We start from the raw sequence: 26,505 nt of genomic DNA on the forward strand, positions 1-26,505 counted from the left end.
AATCCTGTGCTCCATATCTTCCGCTCATGATATATTTGTGCATTCAAGAAGCTACAGTTTGGCAAAACTTCTTTCAAGATCGGCGGCATCATTACCTTCTGTCTCAGACCAGATTTCCTTTATATTCAGAGATCAAGGGAATGTTTAGGAACTGGCTGCTGGCTAGACACATAAGCAATGCCTCATTTGAGCTGAACACAAACAACGATGTTATAAGGTTCTCTCTAGGAAAGACGCCTGATAATAGTGATTTGAACCTTTTTAGTCGCCTTGGGTTAAATCAAAAATAAAACCAAATTATGCAGTAAAGCACAACTCGGGTCATGTCTCTTGAGGAGCCTTTTGTTAATTCCTAAGTTAACTAAGTGATAAAGAATAAAAAGGGGGGTTGAAAAAGGATTTTCAATTAATAAAACTAATTATGAAAATAAGAAATAAATCTAAACTATTTTTTTTTTATATTTTTAATAAAGAAAGAATGAAAAATGCAAGTTTGAATTTTAGAAAATCAGTGATGAGAATGCTTCTTGAAAACAGAATGTAGCTATCCTTGCTTAATAAAAGATATAGGAGTAAAATAATTCACCAAGTTAAGAAAAACAACCCCAAACACGGTTTGAGTCAAGTAAACTCAACACTTAACTACCCTAAACGCTAGATAGTAATCAAGTTATTAAGTTCCTTTTAAAAACCACTTGATGTGCAATTTAAATTGAGTTAATAAAACTTGTTTCCCTATCAAAGAATGCTCACGGAGACACTCAATTGCAATACATCTCAATCATAAAATCTAACAACGCGCCAGATAAGATAATTTTAATGAATGCAAAGGAAATATATATGAATTCAAATCCCAAGTAATACAACTCAAATTAAACTGCAAAAATCCAATTAACAGAAATTATAACGCATAATCTCAATCTCCAAATCAAACGAAATATTCCTAACACAGGAAAAATCTAATGAAGTCCAAGAGAAAATTAATTGGAAAACTAAATACTCCCCTAGTTGAAGCTCTAAACTCAAGCTACTCCTCCATCTTCAAGAAGCACAAGGGAATTAGCCTCTCATAGCTCTAGAAGAATCCACACTATATTTGAAGCAATGAGAATCCATGAAGGCTATGGGAGAGGAATGAATGTGAGGATTGATGGCAAAGAGATAAAAGGAAGCACTGGTATGGCCGAAAAGAAGGAGATGGAAATTGGAGATGAGATCGGCGGTGTGTATGTATGGCGTCTCCACGCGAATTGATGTTGGCGGCCTCGGTCTTGCGTGTGGCTGTGCGAAGGCTATGAGGGTCATGTATTTGGCCGAAGGGAAGATATTGGAATTGAAGGTGGGGACGGGGTATATGCGGAGAAGAGCTAGTGGTCTGAGGCGTTGGCGGCGTGATTGTGTGTATATATCCTCCGTCTTGCAATTGATGGATTTAATATATAACCTAATATCTTTCCAAAATCCATGTCTTCCCTCTCTTCCGTCCCTTTCTTTCCTTTCTTTCCTTTTTTTTTTTTAAATTCTTTTCCTTCTGTTTCAACTTTTCTTCTATGTTTATTTCTTTTTTTGAGACCTGCAAAAGATAAATTGAGATACTATCATAAAGTCCAAAATCAATTATTTAAAAAGAGATAAAATATGATAATATTTTCTTTTAAATTTCTAATTTTGTGCCACCAATATTTAATTCAAAATATCTAAAATCAATGCAAATTATTCCACTTTAATTGATAAATATCCCCAAAAAGACATTAAATAATATATTAAAATAGGGATTTATCAAATAGTAATTCCACAACAGAGGGCAAGAAGAAGAAAAAAACTTAAAAAAAAGTTGAAGGTGCTCAGATTCTATCGTTCGAATGCTAAAATGAAGATGAATTCCTCAAACCCTTACTTGACACTACTGCTGCTTAACATGCCAGAATAAAGTATCCACTTGTTGTTCCATGGGAAATGAATGCTAAAAGATTTTTATTACAAATTGAACATATATTTTATGTGAAAGAAGTATTTATGAAGTTCTTGCTTTTTTAAACTGAGACAGGCATGCTTTGATCATTTAGTTTCTCAATTGCCTTATTGATTAGTTCGATAACAGGGCTTACATTTAGAAACCTGCAGTGTCACTGTTTTTCTAAATTGCCTCTGACAGGCTGGGATTCTGCATTTTTCTTTGCCCCCTCATTTGATTTTTTTTTTTTAATCATTTGGTGTCTTTTTTAAAACTTGAAAATCTGCAGGCCAAGCGAAAGGAAGCTGCGGAAATTTGACTTAACAAAATCCCCAGCAGAAACATATGATCCATAAATTTTGACAGAGGGAAGTTCTTGTATATGAGCCCTCTTTTCCTGATGCGCTCACAACATCGTTTAAGGAGAGATTGGTGTCATTTACCCATCTACTACTCCAGTCCTAAATATAAGACCCCTTTTGTAGTGTAAATTATACTACAAAAGGGGTCTTATATTTAGGACTGGAGGAGTAAATTAATATTCATCAGGATTATTCATTACACTTAATTTATTAAGTGCTCATCATATTTTAGGACTGGTGGTTTGATATGATAGATGGCAGTATGAAATAGTAGAGAGTTAAATCTTATTCTTACACTGAAAGATATTCTCTTTTATCAGTGTCTGATACTATTGTAGTACTCCTCCGGTCCTAATTATAAGACCCAATTGACTTATTTGAGGAGATTAAGGAAGTAAGTTAAGTTGGTTATTTATAATAAATAAGTGTTGTTATTCCTAAAATATCTTTGCTAATTAAGTATATTGGCTAAAACTATCATTATTAGAAGGATTATCTTGGAAAAAAATGCATAAATATAAGAGAGAAAATGAATTGGGTCTTATAATTAGGACCAAATAAAAAGTCAAATTGGGTCTTATAATAAGGACCGGAGGAGTATTATTTTTCCTTTCTTCTTTTGAAAAAATTGTCAATAACATTAATTCCCAGGCCTTGGAGAAATATAGATATGATCAGTCCCTTAAGCATACAAGCCAGTTCATTGAGAAGTTGGAGAAGGAGCTGGAAGAGTACCATCAGCACCTTGAACGATTTAGAAAAGGGAGAGAGAGCACCGGAAGAATAAAGATGCTATGCGTGAGTATCATATTACCTGATTGACAACTTGTATAAATCATGCTTGTTTTGATAGCCAAGAAAAACTCTTAATGTATGGTCCCCCCCCCCCCCCGGTTTCTGATTTTCTGAAAGTTTCAGTCAAGATAATTTGTATTATATGATCAATCTGATGTCCTCAATCTGTTAAAAAACCTTCTAACAGTTTTTCTTATTATTTTACTTTTGTAGTGTCAATCTGTTGAAAAACCATATTATTGAAAACTGTAGTTCTATCTCTGGGAATCGAGGCAGGGTCGCTCTGTTTTTCCTGACCTAAAGGTCTCATATAAGAGCAATGGACAAAATGACATTGCCCGGCATTTTCATTTTTTGACGTGATTCTTGGCCAGTAGTGTAATTTAACATTAGGTCGCCATTTTTGGTGATATATCAGGCTGTACAAATCTTTGACATAATAATGCTTAATGATGCCAGGGGAGCAAAAAAGAAAGTTGTTCTATAGGAGCCAGTTGCAAGGTATGGGGCTTCAATCTTTTATTTTAGCTTTTCCCCCCTATTCATACCAAACAGACCAGATCATTAAATAGAACCATTTTGAGAATAGAATTTAGCAATTATAGCATGCAGAATAAAATCAACCACGTTATTGCTTTTTATATGGCCCAATTAAAGAACCCGAATATCCATTTTTGCAATTTGTACACCACAAGTTAACAAATTATTCTGTACTAGAAATGGTTTCTTGAAAGATAATGTACACCTTTAATCTATCAAAGGCTAAGCATCCATTAAACCATGAATGAAGCAATACTAAACTGTGTCCTAAAACTATGCATAATACCTAACTTCAATGTTTTAAAAGTGAACCTTCCGTTGAAGTTAAAATCATATGCTCCCTCAAGTCCTTATCATAACTCGCATCTAACTGCTTTTTCAGGACTAAGAAAGATTCTTTTCAACTTTACCTTTATTTAAAAGCATAAGAAATCACTATATTAGACTTCAAGTCTCCTTTCCTAATAAATTAGTCACAGCAATATTCACAAAATTATGAACAGTGCATTCATCTTCTGAATTTTATGCAGACATATGATGTCCGATTTATTGAATTAAAAAAGGGTGTAATTATGGAAAAGCAGAGTTAAATGCATCAAGTAACATATGAAGTACTCCTCCGGTCCTTATTATAAGACCCAATTTGACTTTTTATTTGGTCCTAATTATAAGACCTAATCCATTTTGTCTCTTATATTTATGCATTTTTTCCAATATAATCCTTCTAATAATGATAGTTTTAGCCAATATACTTAATTAGCAAAGATATTTTAGGAATGACAACGCTTATTTATTATAAATAACCAACTTAACTTACTTTCTTAATTTCCTCAAATAAGTCAATTGGGTCTTATAATTAGGATCGGAGGAGTAATATGTTAAAGAATAATACCTTACTTCAATGTTTCAAAAGTAAAGACTCTAAACCACACATCAGGTTATCAGATTCCATTATACATATAAATATATGCATTCTAAAGTTGAAGAGTTCTTCTGCGTTGTCACAATTGGAAAGTCAGAGTTTGCCACTTCTCACATTCAATCATTACAATTTCTGCTTCTGCAAATCAGTTGGCACGCTCCATTTTCATCCTTTGATTTTTCAGCCCATTAAAAGTTGCTTCTTCTTCATTATTTTCCCAAAAAAAAAAAAAAGGCCTTCTTTTGCAACGCTGATTTCCTTCTATTTTTTCTTTACTTATTCTCATCTCTATCGTTCTTCTATAGTTGTTCTTCACCTCATTCCGGGGAAAAAAAAAAAGCCTTCTGTTATTAAATATTCTACCCAAACATTTCAATTTTTGCTTGTGCTTAGCACTTTTCGTACTCTTTTTCTTTGTCTTTAAAATCATCCTATGATTTTTCTCTCCATTATTCATTGTTGGTTTCGTTCTCCTTAAACCCAAAAAAAAAAAAATCCAAAAAAAATCAACAAAAAAAAAAGGGGAAAAAAAGGAGGCTTTGATATCATAGGCAATTGTTGCAGAAAGGCATAGAAGTCTCTGGTAGAGAGGTAATTTTAGTATTCGATAATACTTTTGCAATTTTGTTGGTGTGTGTATTTGCACTTCACCTTTTTGTTATATATTTTAATTAGCACATTAAAGTATTTAAATTAATAACAATGTCTTTTCAGTTTATGGAACATAATTAGTATTTAAATTTAAGAGAGCATCGAAATCAAGTGTGTATGAATATATATATATATAGTATTTATCTTTCTTTTTTTTTTTGACCAGTAGTATTTATCTTATTTGCACTTTGATATTTTAAATGATTATATTAGCCCACTAGTAAAAACTAAAGTCATATCTTACATAATGTTCCTTATTTTCTTTTCCCTTCCCTTCTGTTTTCCATCTTGTATTCTTGGTAGCGCTTTATTTCTTCACGTCGCTCTCTCTGAATATAGTTTTTTTTTTAATACGACGAAAATTTATATGAGTGAGTGTATATATTGTTAGATACAATTGTGTATAACTACCCTCTATAGGTAATTACTTGAGTCAAATTTTTACTTTTCATCAAGCCATATATTTTCCAATTAAGGGTGTGTTTGGGATCAAATTTGGAGGCCCAAACTGACTTTCCAAATGGCAAAAAGAGCTTTTTGGATTTGAAATGCATTTGGAATACCATTTTTGCAATCTGACTTTTAAGAGTAAACGGCCTTTTAAAGAGAAGCTCACTTATTTTGCTTTTACCAGTGGGTCAGCATTAATGCTTCTCACCAACCCATCAAATATCCGATTTGTTACCAAAAAAAAAGAATATCTAATTTGGCTTTCTGCATGCATTTATTTCCCTCATTGTGGCTGGAAAAAAAACGAGAAGAACAAAAATTATATATATATATGATTTCTAATTTATATACATTTATCCATTAAATATATTTAATTAAATATTTAGTATTTTTTAATTTCTTTCTAATAATAAATTAAATTTCTTTATTTTTAATAATTTTATTTTTAATATTTCTTTTAAAATGGTCACATTATATACCTATAATATTAGATACGTATTACTTAAAAAAATTCATGGCCTTTTAAGTCATTTTACATATAAACTTACTTTTACATTTATTATCCAAACAAACTTCAGCTTTTTAAACTGACTTTTTACAAAACCCAATCCAAACATAAATCATATTACACTATCTGACTTTCACTCAATTTGATTTCTGTAAAAGTTAGATTGAAAAAAATTACTTTTGCCACCACTATCCCAAGCACACCCTAAAATAGGTTGGGTTATTCTTAGTTGAAAAATCAAGGGGTGTTTTTTTTACCGTACAATTGCTATGCATTATTGCACTATACACGAATATTTAACACTTAAAAAATATGTCTTGAAGGGTGTTTGGTAAAGTGTGGTTTGTCAATACTTTGTATTATACAATATAATTTTTAGTACATTAGTCATTTATCTAGTTTTTCTGGTAAAAAAAAATCATTTATTTAGTTTTAACTCTCTTGACTCTTGAGAGGTTTGGGAGGAAAGGCATTGCCAACAATCTCCAAAAATAAGCTTATTGCTTTTTTATGTAATGACCTTTTTTTGTTAAGTTTCATTTGTTTTTGCTTCCTTCCCTTTTCAGCCTCTTGCTGCGCAACCAAGTCTGTAGCAAATCAAATAAAACGTGATTCATTATCTAATTTTATTTTTAATTTATTCATCCTATTCTTAGTTTTAGATGAATTTAATATATATTTAGACTTATAATAAACTCAAAATTTAAATTTATTATTATAATAGGTGAATACCAAATAATATTTAATTTCACCTTCTAACAGAAAAGTGTTATTTTTTATTGGAAAAATTAGGGAGAAGGATCTAGCAAAAATAATATTTATTGGGAAAGATATTAAAAACTATAATTATTTTTAAGGACCAAACAATAAAATATAAATTTAAAAATACTAAATTACCCTTTACTAAATTCCTACATTTTCCCTTATCACACATCCATTGAGTTTTTTTTTTTAATATTATTGACTAAATTTCTTTATAATATTTTTCTCATCAATATTTGCAACAAAATTTATTAAAATCAAATCAAAATCATTTTTTAATAGTTCAAAACATCTCATATACCTAAACACAGAATGAAATGAAATTATTTGTTTAATTTTTATCTTTTTCTTTGTTTCAATTGAAATTGTCCTTCTCTTTGTTGTCAAATATCTCTTTCTTTTCCCTTTTTTGTTTTATAAATTGTTTTACTATGTGTGTATACATTTTATAAAATATTTACATTGAAGAAATATACTTTAATTTATTTCAATAAATGCAATTAAAATTTTTGTAAATATTTTTCATAATTTCAATTTTTTAAATATTAAATAATTATATAAATGACATTATTCAAATTCACTTTTATATCTAAAATTTTTCAAACTCTTAATTTTAATAATTTTTAGTTATTATTTAAACTAGAATGTATTACCCGCGCATATTAGGAAATTATATTATTTTTTATTGAAATTAGTACAACGAATTCACATAAAATGATAAACAAAATTACATCACAGGTCCAAATGCTCTTACTTAGAGTAAAAATAAGTGCATATGTGAAATTATTTGGAACTCTCCACGATAATGAAGACTTGGAGAAGTAACCTCAAATCAAATGAACAGTAGAATACAACCATATTCAAGTGTAAGTATCAGTCAGCTAGAAATTCACATCAATGTCAATTGTTGAACCAAACATTTCACCAAGGAAAATATTGTTCAAATATTCAATTTCAATTTTATTTCAAATAGTCATCAACTTCAAACAATGCATATCATTAAATAGAAGCCACAGTCCCTACCAAGATGTAAAAAGGAATAATCATACTTTATGTTAGATTATAGCATCGCTGGTCCTTACTCTTGTGGCTAGTGAGGATCGGACATTTGGACTTAATTTAAAAAGCAACATATTGGTAAGGTTACACCCTCATATCATAAACGCAACCGCTCAAGAAAAATCTCACACAACAAAATTAATTGAAATTAAAAATGAAAATAAAGATAAAGAAAAATCACATAATCATGTTTCAGAAAACAGTATTTCAGATAGGAAAAAAAGCTCATCACTTTGCCAAAATCTCTGCAACATGAACATGAAGCTCTGATATGACAAGTCAAAAATTTCAAAATGCTCAATTTGTAAGCAAGAAAATGCATGATCAATTTGGCTGTACTTTGCTGCCTTTATTTAGCCATGTCAAAAAATTTCTATATATCAGCAAATCTGAGATTTTTAGATGAACGAATTCATAATGTGATGAAATAAAAAAGTTGGTAAAGATTAAGCATTTTACCGTAGATTGAAGGCTGAGCAGATTCCAAATATATTGCCACCAAACTAAAGCCAGGTTTGATAGAGAAACATGACACAAGCTTTTGCTACCTTCATTTGCCGGTGTTGAAAGATTTCCAGCAATTGCTGCCTCCACCTTTACATAAGGATTAGTCTGAAACAAAGTATATTCCACATCAGAAAATTCATCTGCCTATGTTGGAAAATTTCCAGTCTTAAGCACTTGACAATGATCAAGATACATAATCATCATATACTTATCTAGAAGAATAGCTTTTACATGATTATGCGGATTATTTAGTTGCTCAGAATCTTGTGAGATCAAGCACAAATGCTGTAAAGAAGAGGAATTACTTCCCCAAGTTGTCAGAATCTTGTGAGGTCAATGAAGTTAACAAACTATGATTTTACCAAAAAGAGAGAGAGAAGAAAAGATCAAGCCAAAGAAAAATATTATTGAAATTTCAAGAAATGTTGATAGCCATAGGTAAGCAAGCAAAATGAGAAGCTGCCAGAGAATAAAAGGAAACTGAAATGCAGAGAGGGGGACAGAAGCATATAAATCAAAGGGGGGAAACTATTCGTATCCAAAAGTTTAATTTCCAGACTCACCACCAATGAATTACCCCCACAAGAAAAGTTGCCCATAAGAGAATCCAGAACTGAACAACAAAAAATTTTGAGTTACCCATAAGAAAACTTATTTTGATGCGTGCTTTCTTGGTCAAGCTTCTTAAAAAATCTATGTTGTTAGCATTCGGGATAGTAAGATTCAGTGGAGTGAGAGAGGGAGTTATTCAGAGAAAGCTTGATACAAGGACTTGTCTCGCTTCAAGGCGCCTTCTTTCTCTGCCTCGCTGGTTCCTCCCCACGCTCGCATCCTTGCTTGACAAAGCTATTTTCCTGTTTATTTATAGAACTGATAAAGCCAGCTTCTACCTAGGAGTAGAGAGATGAGAATGTAAGGGAGAGAAATTTGATCACATCCTTCTGGAGTCTTTCTATCGTGTTTGATGCTCGTCTCACGTCTAGAGTTCTTGGCCTATTCTCCATCTTTATGCTTCTCGGCCTGGGAACCAGTTTCGGTGCCCATCGCTTTGATGAGCACCATAAACTCATCATATCTGAACCGTTCATATCTCATTTGGATGGTCTAGATTTGATTTTTTTATTTTTATTTATCCAAAATAATTATTTTAATACATATAGATTCTAAAATAAAGTTGATCTCTTAACTGTCATTCTTTTAAAAAATAGCTTTTTCTATTTAAAAATAATTAATTAAAGATTTTAAATCTAAACCATTTAAATCAGATATAAACGGTTCAGATTTGATGAGTTTATAGTGCTCATCAAAGCGATGAGCACTGAAACTGGTTCCCTCGGCCTGCGATTCAGACTCCTACAATTCCACATCACTGCCACTCTGAATTCACTGCTTCACCCTTTTTTCTTCTTTCCGTTCCCGAGCAGAGTGAAGGGCCATGGTATAATTATAAATGGAGCCTCTTTTATTTTTGATAAAATTTCGATTAAGGACAGCAGATGAGAATTAATTTCAAATAGCCCTCAAAAAATTCTGAAATATCACTGCAAGGCTAAAGGACCAAACTGAAATTAAAATTAGGAGTAAGATTACAATAATACCACTCATTTTTATTTTTATTTTAAAATAAATATCAATCGTCGCCAGAGTTCCGGCCACCTGCGCTCAGGTGGCCGCAGTTAGAAGTTGGACCTTCGGTGGCTACTCCTGTAGCTCCGGTGGCCAAAAGTTTTTCTTTTTTTCTTTTTAAACAAAATGACCAAGAAAAGGTTTCAACCCATAACCCCTTGGAACACCAAAAATAATGTAACCACCAGGCCAAGCAAGTCATTCAATCATATAATGTAAATAAAAATATATATAACAAAACAAACGCAAGTGTCTAAGTGTAAGTAAACAAGGAAAATTTGACAATTTACAAATAAAATTCAACAATTTACAAATAACATAACAGAATTCACAACCCCAAATACAAGTATTTAAGTGTAAGTGAGCAAGTGAAATTTGACAATTTACAAGTGAAATTCAGCAATTTACAACAAAAATTTGACAATTTACAAATAACATGTGCAAACACCCCTTGTTTAAGCCTTTTCAAAAGTGCATTGAACCCCTTCCCCTGCCTGAATTCACGCATGATCCATGTTAGTCTTGCTTCCAAAATAATCTCATTAATACTGCTTCATGCACATTTGAAAAGATTAAGAGTAAAAAAATTGAAGTATTGAACAGCCACATTTTTGTAGCATCAAATTTCCATGATCCAGTAATCTAAAAATGGAACATGAATACTACACTTTATCTGTAAATTAAACTTAAGTCCCCATGTTGCCCACTTCAGTTTCTTTTGTGTATAGGATAAAGTATCTTTCTCAGTAGTTACTGATTAAGATCAATAATGGAATTCACAACCCTAAATGCATGTGTTTAAGTGTAAATGAGCAAGTGAAATTTACGATTTACAACAAGTGTAAGTGTAAATTGTCAAATTTCACTTGTTCACTTATATTTAAATACTTGCATTTGGAGTTGTGAATTCCATTATGTTATTTGTAAATTGCCAAATTTTTGTTGTAAATTTCTGAATTTCACTTGTAAATTGTTGAATTTCATTTGTTTACTTGCACTTAAACATTTGCATTTGAGGTGTGAATTCCTTTATGTTATTTGTAAATTACCAAATTTTTGTTGTAAATTGGTAAATTTCATTTATAAATTGTCAAATTTCATTTATTCATTTACACTTGGATACTTGTGTTTGCTTTGTTATATATATTTTTATTTGCACTATATGATTGAATGGTTTGCTTGACTTAGTGGTTACATTATTTTTGGTGTGCTAAGAGGTCATGAGTTCAAACATTTCCTTGGCCACCGTGTTTTTTTTAAAGAAAAACTTCTAGCTACTGGAGCTACAGTAGCGGCCGCTGGAGGTCCACCCTCTGATGGCGGCCACCTGAGCGCCGGTGGTCGGACCTCCAATCTCCAGTGGCCAGAACTCTAGCGACCATTAATATTTATTTTTAAAAAAAATAAAAATGAGAGGTATTATTATAATCTTACTCCTAATTTTAATTTTAGTTTGGTCCTTTAGTTCTGCAGTGATATTTTAGAATTTTTTGGGGCTGTTTGAAAGTAATTCCCATGTGCGGTCCTTAATCAAAAATCTTCATTTATTTTTTTAATAATCTCCACTCCCCTCTCCATCTCCCTTCCGTCTTCAAGCCGAGGCAGATTTTTTTTTAATTGTTATACAATGGAATTTTATATATATTCAACAATAATTATTATCATGTATTTAAAATAGAGAAAGAAATGTGAGATACAAATTTTATACAATCATATTATTATTTTTTTGACCAGCTACAATTATATTATATTGAATAATAAAAAGACATATAAATATTTGGAAAAAAAAGAGGTTATGAGATTTTATTCTTAAAAGAAACTTCATAGGTAGTGAATGTAATAGCTCATAAAAAAATAAAATAAAAGGTGGTTTAAAAGAAACTCCTAAAGATATGGAATAATTTAAAAAATAAGTTTCTCTAATTTACAAAAAGAAAGGCAAGAAAGATCTCAAACCCTTTTTCCTACCAGACTTAAAAGTCTATTAAAATAATAATTCAATAATAATTTTTGTTAGATATTGAAAATAGAGAAAATAAAGTTACGAAATAAAAATTTTTATAAACCCAATCTTTAATCTTGCACAGAGCCCAAAGCTTATTAAAACAGTTATTTAAATGAGCCACAAGACGCAACGCCTGAGAATTTTTTTTTGCAAGCCACACATCCCTTGTGATGGCTCCTGAACAGTAATTTCAGTGTAAAGCCAATGATGGCTCCTGAACAGTAATTTCAGTGTAAAGCCAATGATAAGCCATTTTTGAAGTCGGCTTAGTGGAAGAGTTGATATTGATGATAAGTTTACATATTATAGTGGTTGGTCAAACATGGGATATAAGAGAGATAGGAAATTTAGCAGTTTAGTTAGGGGCAGTATGGTATATTTAAATTTATATTTTGAAATCTAGTCCTTCTAGATAATCATACTTTTTAAGATCCTCTTTAATAAATATTATTTTATTCAGATCTTCTCTTTAGTTTTCTGCTTTTTATTTATATTAATTCTAGTAGTAATAGAAAAGTCATAATCTTTTACTGTAAAATATATATATGTTGTTTTTAATGTAACAAATACAGAAAAATGTTTTCACACAATCTAAAATTCCCGGGTCCTATGCTACATGTAATCATAGTATCACACACGCTGTTGCATCTTTTTGCATGAGAGATTTGTTTCTTATATTGTCTTTCATTTTTTATATATTCATATTAGCTAATATCTTAAATTTTCTCTTTTTCTTTCGCAGATCTTGGCTCATTAAATTACTTGAAGCTGATATTTGGACACCTCCTTTGCTTGCATCCAAGTTAGCATGGATATTCATGATTTTAATTTATCGATCCATAGAAAATTTCGTAGCTTACTTTATCTACAAATTGGAGCGAACCATTTTTTTTGTTTGACTTGTGAATATATATTATGGTGACTGTCTTGACTTGTATGTAAATTGCTATCAAAATGATTTTGCTCATGATCATTGCTATATCTGGTTTTAGTTCATTCTTTTTATGATCTATCCCTATCAATGAAGAACTGCAATAATTAATTACTCATTATGAATTATGAAATTTTAATATAACCAACAAATCATGCTTCATAGATAGAGAAATTCTTGTATGAACCTGGAGCACCACTTTATCTGTGGTCTATCCAATCACAATACAACATATCACCTTATTTTGGTATGAGTTGGCAGCTTCTTAATTATGGATAAATATGGTATTTTTTAAATAAAATTTCTGAAAAAATAAATTATTTTAGTCATACGATTCCTTCCTCTCTCCTCTCCTCCTCCTTCCTCGATCGGAACCCTTTTTCTCCAAAATTCAATTTCTTTCATGGTAAGCATAGTTGCTATCATTGCCCTCAGTGTTGACTGTTAGTGTCTCCATTGATTAAGTTCTTTAGACTAAAGTTGCCTGATTTTGTCCAAAAAAATCCCTCAGCCTAAAAGTTGCTTGGTTTTGTTAACCAAAAAAAAATCCTCAACCTAAAGGTTCTTTTTTCTTTCTCTCCTCTCTTCCTAAAATCATGGGTTTCTTTTCAAATTCAAATAAATTGAAACTGATGGCAAAAACCACTTGAAATTTTGTTTTTTGTTTATGTTTCTTCTGACTTTGCTCTTTATTTCTAAATAAGCTAATCTTTCACCTCCATCGGTGTGATTCGAAACTTTGTTTCGGCACCTGCTACATCTAGGTTTCCACTGCATTAGAATAGAATAGGAAGCATTTCTAATAGCATGAGTGTGAAGAGGGCATTAAACTAATTCATGCACATCACATTTGAATCCCTATCCCAGCCCACTCCTTGCATTTGAAATATGAAAACTATTTTGAGCATTTCACCTAAAGAAAAGCTATGTAAGGGATTAGAGATGGCAAAGCAATAATTGGATTGGAAGAAAAAGGGTTCCAATGGAGGAGGAGGAGGACGAGAGGAGAGAGGAGAGAGAATCTGATCAGTAATTTGATTAAAATATTGTTTTAGTGTACTTATTTGTTTAGAAATTTTATTTTTAAAAAATGACATATTCATATAAATTAAAAAAGAACTGCCAGCTCAGATTAAAATGGGGTTATTTGTTGTATTATAAGTGGACAGAGCATAGATGAGGTGGTGTATCGGGTGCATTCAAGAATTTCTCTCATAGCTATAAATCTTGGTAGTTGCCATTGTTCTTATATATAGATTGCTATTTGGTATGTTTTGGGTCATCATGAACATTAATTACTATAGATTTGAGGATGAATATGCATCCTTTTTTAAGAAGCTATATTACACGTGTGTGTACTTATTTAGGTGAAGTAGAGAGAAAGAGATGTCATTCTTTCTATGATCTCTCCCTAATATTGAATAATAGGGTTTTGAGTAGCATATTATAATCTTAGAACACAATTGGCAAGTACCTAGATATGATGATTTAGCTAATTTTGTAACCGCAATCCAATATGCATGTTAGATGGATATATGTACCGGTGTTCTAACAACAATTATCCCAGGCTTGTTACATAAAGCATAGGAGGAACTTCAGTATCAGCGTAAACATAAGAGTTATGTTCAAAACTTCAAAAGGAAACAAGAAGAGTTGTTAGCTATGGTGAAAATTGTAGAAATAAGGATAGAAGAAGCCAAATGAAGAAATAAGACATGAGTTGACCCCATAGTTGAACACTGGCTTCAAAGCACCAAGGAACTTTTACAACAAGACACTAAACCAACCAAATGCTTTGGCTTGTGTACGAGTTGTTGCATGCAAATTGCGCAAGCCAAGGTGTTGGAAAGTTTGATGAAATAGCTGATCCCAAAGTTGATAACTGAAGTTAAAGAATTTCCTGAAGAAGTTGCATATGCAGCTGGAGTGCCAGGCATGAAATTCCTTTCTCAAGAAGAGTTCATGCCCTTTGTAAGTAGAAAGGAGAAGTTTGAGGAACTCAAGAAAAAATTGGAAGATGAGAATAACTATATGATAGGATTGCAAGGGCTAGGAGGAACAGGGAAATCTACAATGGCAATAGACTCAGGAATCAACTTGAAAACTCAAAACTCTTTAATAGAGTCATCTTCACTAGTGTGTCTACCCCTGTCAATGAAAAAAAGGATTTGAGATGACATTGCGAAGCAGTTAGAATTGCAACTAGAGGAAGAGAAGCTATCAAGCCATGCGCAACAAATATGGACCAGGCTTGCTCTTGTTGGGAAGGTACTCATAATACTTGATGATGTATGGGAAGAGCCTGACCTTAAGAACATGGGGATTCAACCTAGCTTTCATATCAAGGGTCACTGTTTTGTTCTGCTAACCACACATTCTTCGGATGTTTATCAAAGCATGAGATGCCAAAAGACAATTCAATTAGATATCTTGCGTATGGATGATGCGTTGAATCTTTTCTTATTTCATATTGTTGGAAGTAGGAATGATTATCCTGGAGATTTGAAGAAGTTAGCACAAGTTATTGTGGATGAGTGTGGACGATTGCCAATTATGATTATAGCAGTGGCAAAGGCCTTAAAAAGCTGGTCTCCACAATGATGGCAGGAAGCTTTGATTGTATTGAAAAACCCCATGCCTTCAAGGCATGGCATTGTTGATGAACAAAAAAAGAAAGATTTATAATTCTTTAAGACTTAATTATGCTTATCTAAAAGATAAAGAAGCCAAAATTCTCTTCCTATTGTGTTCTATCTTCCCGAAAGCTTATGAAAAACCCTTAGAGCTTTTAAGCAGAATTGCTTCAGGTTTGGGGCTTTTTGGAGAAGGTGACCAATACTATGTAGAAAGAAGTCATGCTCATGAGATTGAAAATGCACTCATAAATTCTTCTTTATTGTTAAAGGCTAGTGAAGAATATGTGAAGATGCACAATCCACGAAAATGGCCTTGGAGAAGGTAGATAATGAAAAAATTCAAGTGATCATGGATCCTAAGACAAAATTGAAGGAGAATGTGATCTACTCATCTTGGATTGTAAATGGTTTTCCCAATTGCTTTGATGATAGCAAACTCAAGGTCCTCTTTGTATGGATAGATGCAAATGCTTCCTTGAAAGTTCCAAATACAGTCTTTAGAGCAATGGAGAATCTTAGAGTTCTGCTTTTGCATTCAAAAATTGAGTTTGGTAGAACTTCAGCTCTATCGCTACCAAAATAGATTCAATCACTAAAACATATTCGAACATTGTCTCTCACAAATTGGAAGTTGGGTGACATATCTATGTTGATCAGACACTTAAAAAAGCTTGAGTCTTTGGAATTGACTGATTGTTCAATTGTTGAATTGCCAAATGGAATTAGTGATCTAGATAAATTGAGATTTCTATGCTTGATGCATTGTTCACTTGGAAAGAACAATCCATTTGAAGTGAATCAAGTGATTGCAAAATGCTCACAACTAGAAGAATTATATTATGTTTCAAATGATGATCATATACCTATTGATGCTAAAGTTCCTCAAATTACATCCCTTCCTAAACATCAAATATACCATATAGATGGCAACGATTTCTGAGTCTTCGATTCTTCTAAGTTGGATACTTCAATAAAACAATTTTTAAGCCAACCAAGTTGCAAAGAATCTTCTCCAAAGATTAATTCAATCATTGGCGGCAAGAGCAGAGATTCTACGGTTAGAAGTAGATGATAAAACAGGGCGGAGCAATCTAATTCCTAATATTGTTTCAATTGAAGATGGAGCTATGAAAGACTTAATCAAGCTTTCTTTGAAGAAGTGGTCTAAGATGAAGTGTTTGATCCACACCGAGCGTCTTCAACTTACATCTGGTGTGGCTACCTTATCCCAGTTAGTTGAACAGCAACTTGTTGGAGTGGATGTGAGGGAAATATGCAATGGTTCTTATCCTGATGGCTTTCTCAAGCAACTAAAGAAGCTGGAGTTAAGGGAATGTGAAAAGTTGGAAAGCATATTATTTAAAGACAAGCTAGAGCTGGGTAACCTTAAGTCCATAAAAATAAGAGGTTGTTCAATGACATGTCTTTTTCATCCATCTACTGCTCAAAGCCTAAGGGAGCTAGAAACTTTGAAGATTGCTAGATGTTCTGAGTTGAAATACATAATAGGGGATGAAGGATCATTAGGAGAGGTAAAAGTGGATGATAAAGATCCTAATCCAATGAGTCATGACTCAATACTTCAAAAATTGGAACTCTTCAATGTTAAAGGATGTGACAAATTGGAATTTATGTTGCCAATTTGTTTCTGTGATGACCTTCCTAAACTAGAAAGTGTGAAGATTTCTCAGTGTGAGAATCTAAGATACATGTTTGGACAACATCCAGAAGAGGGAAGGTTGCATCAAATGCAAAAGGAAAACACACTCTGTTTGTTGAAAGTAATGTCTATTAAAGGTGTTCGATCATTTGTCAACACATATCCAGATAGTTATCTCCCACAAAAATCAGCAGCAAATACAAGTGATGAGGGGTCAAAGGCTAAAGACAAGAGTCCAAGTCACAATGTCTCTTGGGTTCGTTTGTGTTGTTTTATGCCAAAATCCAAAACTACAAATAAAGAAAAGCCATCTACTTCCAAGGCAGCTGAACTGGACCTTCCTATCCCACAGGTACATATATATGTTCCTCCCTCGCACTTTTTATTAATGGTGCATATGTTTTTTTTTTAAATTGAGAATTAAATAGAGTAATGCTCATTTTAAAAAAGAATTATTAGAAAATAAAATAATCACCCATTACTTTGAAAAATTGCTTTGATCAAATTTGTTATAATGTTTGGGCTAAAATAATATTTAAAAAATCCCAACATTTAAGTCGTCTATAGCTAACCCCCATATAGCATTTCAAATTTGAAAGTTAACCTCCCCAAAAGGAAATATTAGGAAAAAGCATCCGTTAAAATTTTTATTGGTGAGAACGATATAGATCAGAGTATTGGTGCTTTGTATATACACTAAATATAGAGTAGTTCTCTTTCAGAAAAAAATCATAGTTAGCAATAACCCTAAAAATTATAGGCTTTGAGAAAGAGCCACTTTCGGCTTGCGGCAGAAACCAACGCTAGCAAAATCCAATGTTATAATTAACAAGTTTTGAATTGTTTATGCTAGTGATTTTTATTTATGCCACAATTTTTGATCTCTTTAACTAATAATATGATGAGGGGTTTTCTGGGTATTTTATTTCTTTGAGGAAAGCATAATTTTACAGGTTAAATTTCATTTGTTGAGGACATTTCGGCCACTACATAATTTTATTCTTAATTTCGCAGTCGATATCTATTAAGTAGATAATTTATTTTGTCCGCAAAGAAAAAAATTACTTTTGTATATGTAAATCAAATTACGAAATTTTGTCCACTCATTTATATGCTACAGGGTGTTGGGCATTCACAAACTACTTTTTCACATCAAATTTTACACTATGAATATTTTCGAACAGTCAACCTTTTAGAGTTTGCTTCATTGTTTCATTAATTAATTGATTTAGAAGAATTTAGAAGGTTGAAGATTCAAATTAATTTGTAACATTGTGGCTGAGATGTCGTAAAGAGTGAATTAGACGAGATGAGGAAAAAAAAATCTTTGCTTATACTTATGTATTAAAAATAAAAAAAAAAATAAAGTAAAACATATCCTCACTCCTGCTTTCACATCTATTTTCTTATACTCCTCTAGTTCTATTTACAAGTCACTCTAACGTATTTCATACAAACCAAGAAAAACCTTAAATAACTCTTATTTAAAATGTAACATTTTTTCAATTTTATTTCTATTTAATACACATAATATTTCACGTAAATAAAGTCAACATAATAATAAATGAAGGGTAATATTGTATATCCATGCAAAAAATTTCTCTCAGTGTCCTATAAATAAGACTAAAAAAATATCTTTTTTTCTCTACCTTATAAATAAGACTAGAGGAGTATGGTACTAGAACCCTAAGAAGAGGAACGGATTAAAAAAAAAATGCAATTTAATATACACATTTATGATTCGTTAAAGATGAATTGACATATTTAATCTTGTGCACTTGGAATCTTTGCATATCTTGGAGGCTACACAGCTAAAATATGTGTTTGGAAAATCTTATGGTGATGATAACTCACCTCACCCAAATCAAAACATTGAGATTTATCTCCCAGCTCTCAACAAACTAGGCCTTAGAGGGGTGCCAGATATGGTGAGTATGTGTCCTGAAAACTATTATGTGAAAGCATTATCACTAGAAGGTGTCATTTTGGATGGATCTCCGGAACTTCCTGTAAACTCTTTTATAGATGTATCAGTCGAGGAGCATAAAGGACATGAAAAACTCTCAAGGAAAAAGGTAATTAATTATTTTCCAACAGTTGGTCAACGATTATTGATTCATTGCTTTGTTCTTTGATAATAGCATACATATGTTATGATATGATACAGCTAATCGAGATGCGCTTGTGCAATTTGAAACATCTTTCTTTGGCATCCGTGGAAGCGGAAACAATTTATGATCTGCAAAGACTTCAAACTGCAAGTCCTGTGAATTCAAGCTTGAAAACCCTGAGTTTGGAAAACTCGGATGGGTTAAGAAACATATCTGTGGGACCAAAGAATCTGCATTTGAGCTTTCAAAATCTTTTCAAGCTAAAAATTGATGGATGCCATCAGCTGAAATCTGTCTTGCCTGCGTCTATCTCGAGAAGCCTGCCATGTTTGAGACACCTACAAGTATCAGATTGTGGAAAGCTAGAGCACATCATTGAGGAGCATGATGATGAAGAATGTTGTTTCCCAAATCTCCATAGGATCATTGTGGATGACTGCCAGAGGTTGAAATGCCTATTCTCTATCTCCACATGTGGTAGCCTTCCACAGCTCTCGATGTTGGTTATATCGGATGCCCCAGAGCTTGAGCAAGTGTTGTGAGGAAAGCAGGGTTCAACACAAGAGATGCACATCAAGGATGTGTTCCCAAAGCTATTTGTGACATATCTTCACTGCCTACCAAAACTTCATACCATCTGCCCTCCAATTGATTTCCAGACCGTGATACACCGTCATGTGTCGGATTGTCCCAATATCTCCTTAACTTCACCTAATAATTAGCTCCTAGACAGTAAGCATCTGAAAGAATTAATTAATTGTTTACAATAATTGCCATATACTTGCTATGATTTTTCTCGTTATAATATATATTTGGAATTGTTTTGGTTGGTTAGGATATATGCGATGGTTTAGAGAATCTGAGAGGAACAAGAGCAACGTGGATGTTGGTGATCTTGTTGAACAGCTTGTTAATGTAAGTACCAAAATAAATATAACAATTTATGTTTACAAATCAGACTTCCATGTTTAAAAGTTGAATTGCATAATGGTTAAGTAGAATTGGTAAAAATTGTCAGCACCTAGCTCTGTGATTAATTTTATTAATTGAAGCCTAAGGTTGATTTTTTTAAATGAAATACTTAAAAAAAGGTCTCATCTAATGTACCATCTAATCATGTTCATGGATATGTTCAATTATGGCACAGAGGTTAAGAGAAGTAGCAGAGAAGCTTATAAAGGGAGACCGACCGGCAGCAGAACAAAACAATGATTCATCAAGTGTATGTATACTATACTTTTCTATAATCTAACAAGCCAACAAATATATTTCTTTCTTACTTATTATCTTTCTTAGGGCTTATATATTTTTGGTGTAATATTAACAAATTAAATCCAGAACTCTTTAATTCCTTTGTGGTCCCCTTTATGTTACAGATGAGGGAAATAACAGAGGCAAGCGACAAGGAAAGTCCAGAAACAGAGGAAGCTGCAGAAGCTGACGAAGGCAAGGATTCAGAACAAACTAGTAACAAACTTGCACCGTTTGCTGCCCCTTCACAAAATGAATCTTCACAAGTAAGATGATAATATTTTTAAAATACGAAACAATTTGATTTTTCCTCCAACACAGCATCTTCTCAAGCAAGTTTATGCTTTCTTGCCTTATTTTAAGTGACTAATGTTAGACTTTAAAAAAGCTTGACAACACAGACATTATAAATTCATCATACTTCACACTTCCCTAAAATAAAATAGTCTTACATAAACATCAAACAGTTCTACTATTTATTAATATATTGTAAGTTCATGGAGTACCAAAGCAACAAATTATTAAATGAGTTTCTGTTTCTGATATACCAGCAACAACAACACCATCTAATTCAGATATTTAGCAAATCCCCAACAAATACTTTCACTTGTTTTTATAACATTGTAAAGTTTAAATAGCTAGTAAAGGATATTTTTTTTTTTTTGAGTAGGATGGTATCGCTGCCTCAGGGTATCCCAGTACAACCGACCAGACTAATCCCAAGTGCACTCGCAGGTATCGAGCCCATGACATGGTAGGGAAGGCGCCTTGCATTCTCGTTTGCGACCAGTCGGACCCGACCCTTGCAAGCAGGTATCGTGCTAGTAAAGGATATTGTTGATAAAGAGATGGTGCTAGAACTCACTATGCAACAAATTATAAAGGAAACATTGAAGTCAACCTCTCAAGAAGGTTCTAATTTAGATGACGTTCTCAGATCATATCAAATCTTGACTCTGAAATCAAGCAAGCCATCACCGACATCATTTGTTGTTCCTTCAGAAAATGAGTATTCAAGTGTAACAACATAGTCCTTCCTAATATATGTTGAATTTATGGTCAACGATATAATTTTATGGTGCTTTTTGAGTAATTTGAATCGCATTGAGGGCGAGGGCAGGAGAATCACACTTGATCAACAAGCACCACCAAAAATTACACAACCTGATATGCATCATGATGATTCACAAAGGGTTAGTTAAATCCACAACAAACTATATATGTATTCTAATGCTTTATAGTCACAAAAACAGGAAACTGATATCATTCAATACTATGCAGAATACTGGAGCAAGTGTTGGAGAGCCATCATATAAAATTGCAATGGCAATTCCATCCATTGCTACTGAAACAAGCACTTCATTGGTAAGTGATTACTCTTTTTTTTTTTTTTTACCCTTGTTTGATTTTTGCACTATTGGTACTTTACTAACTTTCGTTGACAATAATTTTTTTTTTTTTGGTTTTGTTTTCGATCTCTTTAATCTTTGGTCCCAGTAAGGCTCAAATATTAACTTCAAGTACTGAAACAAAACCAAAGAATTCATCATCAGACCTGTTAGATATTTACATTACTAAATCTACACAACTGTCTATAGTTTATTGCATTGCTTTTCGGATATAATGTTTTTCCTTTGAAACAATTAATAATATATTTTTTGATGATTACTATTTCCAACCCCACTTTCATTTAGAGTCCTCTAAGTTTCAAGGAAAAAATTCTTATTTTCTTGTTGGATTCTGTTTGTAAGAATAATGTTTGTTTATGCTAATTCACTTCAGGATGAGATTAAAGTCGCTCACTCAGAGACTTGCATGCCTAAACAACTTGAGGATGACAATCTAATGAGATTGTTCCGAATAATAGAGGAAGGTGCGGACAAAGTCAACTTACCTTATGCATCCAAAATTACTACTCATGAATATGATAGCGAGGTGACTAAGGCTCTTGTTGCTTGGAAGCCTCATTGAAGATGGGTTTGAATAAAATAGCTAGCTCTGAAGAAAACAGACTTTGCCTTGAGAATGCTCTCAACTCATTGTCCTCTCATTGTTCTCATGATGGTCTTAAAGCTGCAATACATTCTTTGCAACTAGAAATCCAAGCTGTTTTATCTCCCTTCGAGCAAGCTTATGCTATGATTGACACAATGATCAAGCTTGAACAAAATGAGAAGCCAGTGATTGGACAACATTTGCAACGAAAAGAGGCAGCCATGACTCTTTTATCTGAAATTTACAAGACTCAGAATTCTATGGTTGAGGCTCAAACAAGGGAAGAAGAGTTGAAGGAGCAAATCTCTAAGTTACAGGCAGAAGTGTATAGCAATGAAAAAGAAATCAAAGAGTGTGAAATCAAACTGTTGTCTCTTCAACAACAAAACAGAAAGAGCATTTTTTCTACCATTGGATTCATAGTGGAGTTGGAAGCAATGAAGAAAGAGAGGTCTCACATGGTGGATGACCAAATAAAAGCAAGGCATCAACTAGAGAATGTGAATTCTAAGTGGTCTTCCTGTATCACCAATTTGAAAAGAATCTCATTGCTCTTAGGAATTCATCTTAAGCAGAAGCTTTGACTGTTGGAGACTGTCATTTGAATTACCTAAGAATACGTTAAAAAAAGTTCTAGACTGTAGTCAATGTTGGGTAGTTATGTATGTATTTTGTGCTTTTCTGCATTATCACTGTGGTAGTTTCCACGGAAGAAGACTTCTAAAGTTTTTCTTCCTCAACCAGTTGAAGGAATCATTCATCACTTATTAGTTAATGTTCTTTTTCCAACCTGTTGAAGAAAACGCCTTGAGAAGTGAGGGGGCTAAAGCTAGATGACGCTACTGTTTCTGTCAAATATGATCACTGGAGAGAGAGAGAGAGCAAAAGAAGAGATTTGAAATGATTAAAGAAAAAAAAAAAACAAAGAAAGAGGATTGCCCTTGGCCTCTATCACTGCCACTCTCTGAATGGCCGTCCAAGTGAGCTGTTAAAATGTGCTGTTATTTTCTACCCTGAAACTTGCTAATATATGTTGTTCAGTTGTTATTATACTTTTTAACAATTGTTTTCCTTCATTGGGTCCTTAGAGTAATCTTTCCATATATTTATCGATGTTTGGAATTCTAAGGTGTTGGAGAGATATACAAATCCTTTAATCTGAAAAAATGAAAGTAAGGACTTGAAGCAACACACGCTGTGAAACATACACTCATGATATGTGTATGCATCCAAGAAACTATAGTTTTGCAAGGCATCTTTCAAGATTGGCATCATTACCTTCTTCCACAGATTTCCTTTTCATTCGAAGATCAGTGGAATTGTTGGGAACTGGCTGCTGTTCATTTTATTTTCTCTCTCTGCAGAGGTAGCTTGTGCTGATTCTGCTATTTAGTTGAAAATGTTCCTACTGTCTCATCATCCCCAAGGGCAATCCTGTGCTCCATATCTTCCAATCATGATATGTTTGTTGTGCATTCAAGAAACTACAGTTTGGCAAGGAATCTTCCAAGATTCTATCGTTCGAAGGCTAAAATGAAGATGAATTCCTCAAATCCTTACTTGACACTACTGCTGCTTAAGATGCCTAAAATAAAGTATCCACTCGTTTTTCCGTGGGAATTGAACGTTGCAAGATTTTTATTACAAATTGAATTTGTCTTTTATGTGAAAAAAGTCTTTAATGAAGTTCTTCCCCCCCCCCCCCCCCAAAACGAGACGGGCATGCTTTGATCATGCAGTTTCTCAATTGCCTTATTGAGAACAGGGTATATATTTAAGAATCTGCAGTGTCATTGTTTATATAAAGTGCCCCAGATAGGCTGCAATTCTGCATTTTTCTTTGCCCCCTTATTTGATTTTTTTTTGAAAAATCATCTGGTGTCTTTTCTTAAACTTGAAAATCTGCAGGCCAAGCGAAAGGAAGCCTGGTTGACTGGCAAGCTGCGGAAATTTGAGGTACCAAAATCCCCAGCAGAAACATATGATCCAGAAATTCTGACAGAGGAAGAGATACATTACCTGAAGCGTACTAGTGAGAAAAAGAAAAACTATGTTCCAGTCGGGAGACGAGGAGTGTTTGGTGGGGTAGTTCTGAACATGCATCTTCATTGGAAGAGGCATTAGACAGTTAAGGTTGTCTGCAAGCCTTGCAAGACAGGACATGTTCACAAATAAGCTGAGGAACTTGCCCGTTTGAGCAAAGGTATTGTGATTGACATCAAATACCATGATTTTCTACCGTGGCAAGAACTATGTGCAGCCAAAAGTAATGTCTCCTCCAGATGCGCTGTCAAAAGAAAAGGTTATTTCAGTTCTGTTATTCATTGGCCCAATTTAATTGTTAATATAGCCTGGTTTTCTGTGTCAGACACTGTATCTTTTGCCGCCATTTAGAAGGCACAACTATTTCCCTCTCTTTCATGGGCTATTTCATGTCGAAATGATATACTTCATGATTCGTTGTTATAAACATGAAGTGTCTTGCATATAAGCCATGTTTTAGCTATCTAAATTAATATTCATCAGGAGCATTTCATTACACTTGATTTATTAAGTGCTCATCATATTCTAGGCTTGGTGGTTTGATATGATGGATGACAATATGAAATAGTGCAGGAATAACCCAGAGTTTTACAGTGGAAGATATTCCTAATAGATGGCAATGTGAAATAGTGCAGAACCAACTCATAGTCTTACACTGGAAAATATTCTTTTTATGAGTGTCTGACACTATTGTTCTACCTTTTTTCTTGAGCTCATAATAACGCTTTTTTTTTTTTTTAATTTCACTAACCTTAATTCCCAGGCCTTGGAGAAATATAGATATGGGCAGTCGCTTGAGCATACAAGCCAGTTCATTGAGAAGTTGGAGAATGAGCTAGAAGAGTACCATCGGATGTCCTGAATCTGTTGACAAACCTTCTGAGAGTTTCTTTTATTAGAAAGTAATGGTAAGAGAAGAAACCAATTTCCCCCTTTTTATTGGATTGCAGTTTTTCTTTTGGCTATAGAACTTTATGGCTGCGTAGAAGTCAGCTTCCAGATTGAAATTAACACTCTATTAACTGTTTTTCTTTTTTACGAGAGCTGGAAAATGGATTGCTGTAGTTTTTGCTTGGAGTCTCTCCAAAACAAGAATATACAATGATTGAAAACAAACATAAATAGAACGTTCAAACTGCCAAGGAGTAAGACTGATAAGAACAAATAGAATGTTCGAACTGCCAAGGACTATGACTATTGCAGCACAAAAAAAATAACTATTTTGTTGTGAATGGAAAAAGTTTGAGAAATTGTCCATTCGCAAAATCATAGTTATTGATACAAGTGCTCGCTTATTGCAGTGTTTCTGATGAATCATCATACTGTCTGAACTTTACCTCAAATTGGGAGCTTTCCAAACAATTTACTTTTTTGAAAAATAACTATTGTGGAAGAAAATTCAGGATGTTGATATTATAGTTTCTAAGATTAACTGAACAGATGTTACTAAGTTAAATAGGTAGTTTCAAAATTCGAAGAGTTTGAACATTTTTTTTAGTTTTCATTTTTTCCCTTGAAAACTTGCAAAAATAAACAAAACAAAAAAAAAATCTCTTAGGACACTTCCTAGAAGCACTTGTACTGTGTACGTTCGAAAGCACAGAAAAAAACCTCACCAAAATTTTATAAAAGCACCATTGTTCCCCCCCCCCCCCCAAAGGCTACAAACTATTGCATGTGGGCATTGCCTTCAGCTATTGATAACACCATGTATGCGCACTGTGTTCTTAGGTTATA

The 26,505-nt window shown here is 33.1% G+C and overlaps 1 pseudogene; it reads left to right on the plus strand.

Annotated features, from left to right (window-relative positions):
- The first annotated feature begins 26 nt into the window (after positions 1 to 26).
- On the plus strand, positions 27 to 25,630 carry LOC114713722 (uncharacterized CRM domain-containing protein At3g25440, chloroplastic-like; annotated as a pseudogene).
- The last annotated feature ends 875 nt before the right edge of the window (positions 25,631 to 26,505 follow it).

The sequence above is a fragment of the Neltuma alba genome, unplaced genomic scaffold (assembly GCF_004799145.2).
Source record: "Neltuma alba isolate B1F8T4 unplaced genomic scaffold, ASM479914v2 tig00011454_pilon, whole genome shotgun sequence".
In the NCBI taxonomy this organism is placed as follows: Eukaryota; Viridiplantae; Streptophyta; class Magnoliopsida; order Fabales; family Fabaceae; genus Neltuma; species Neltuma alba.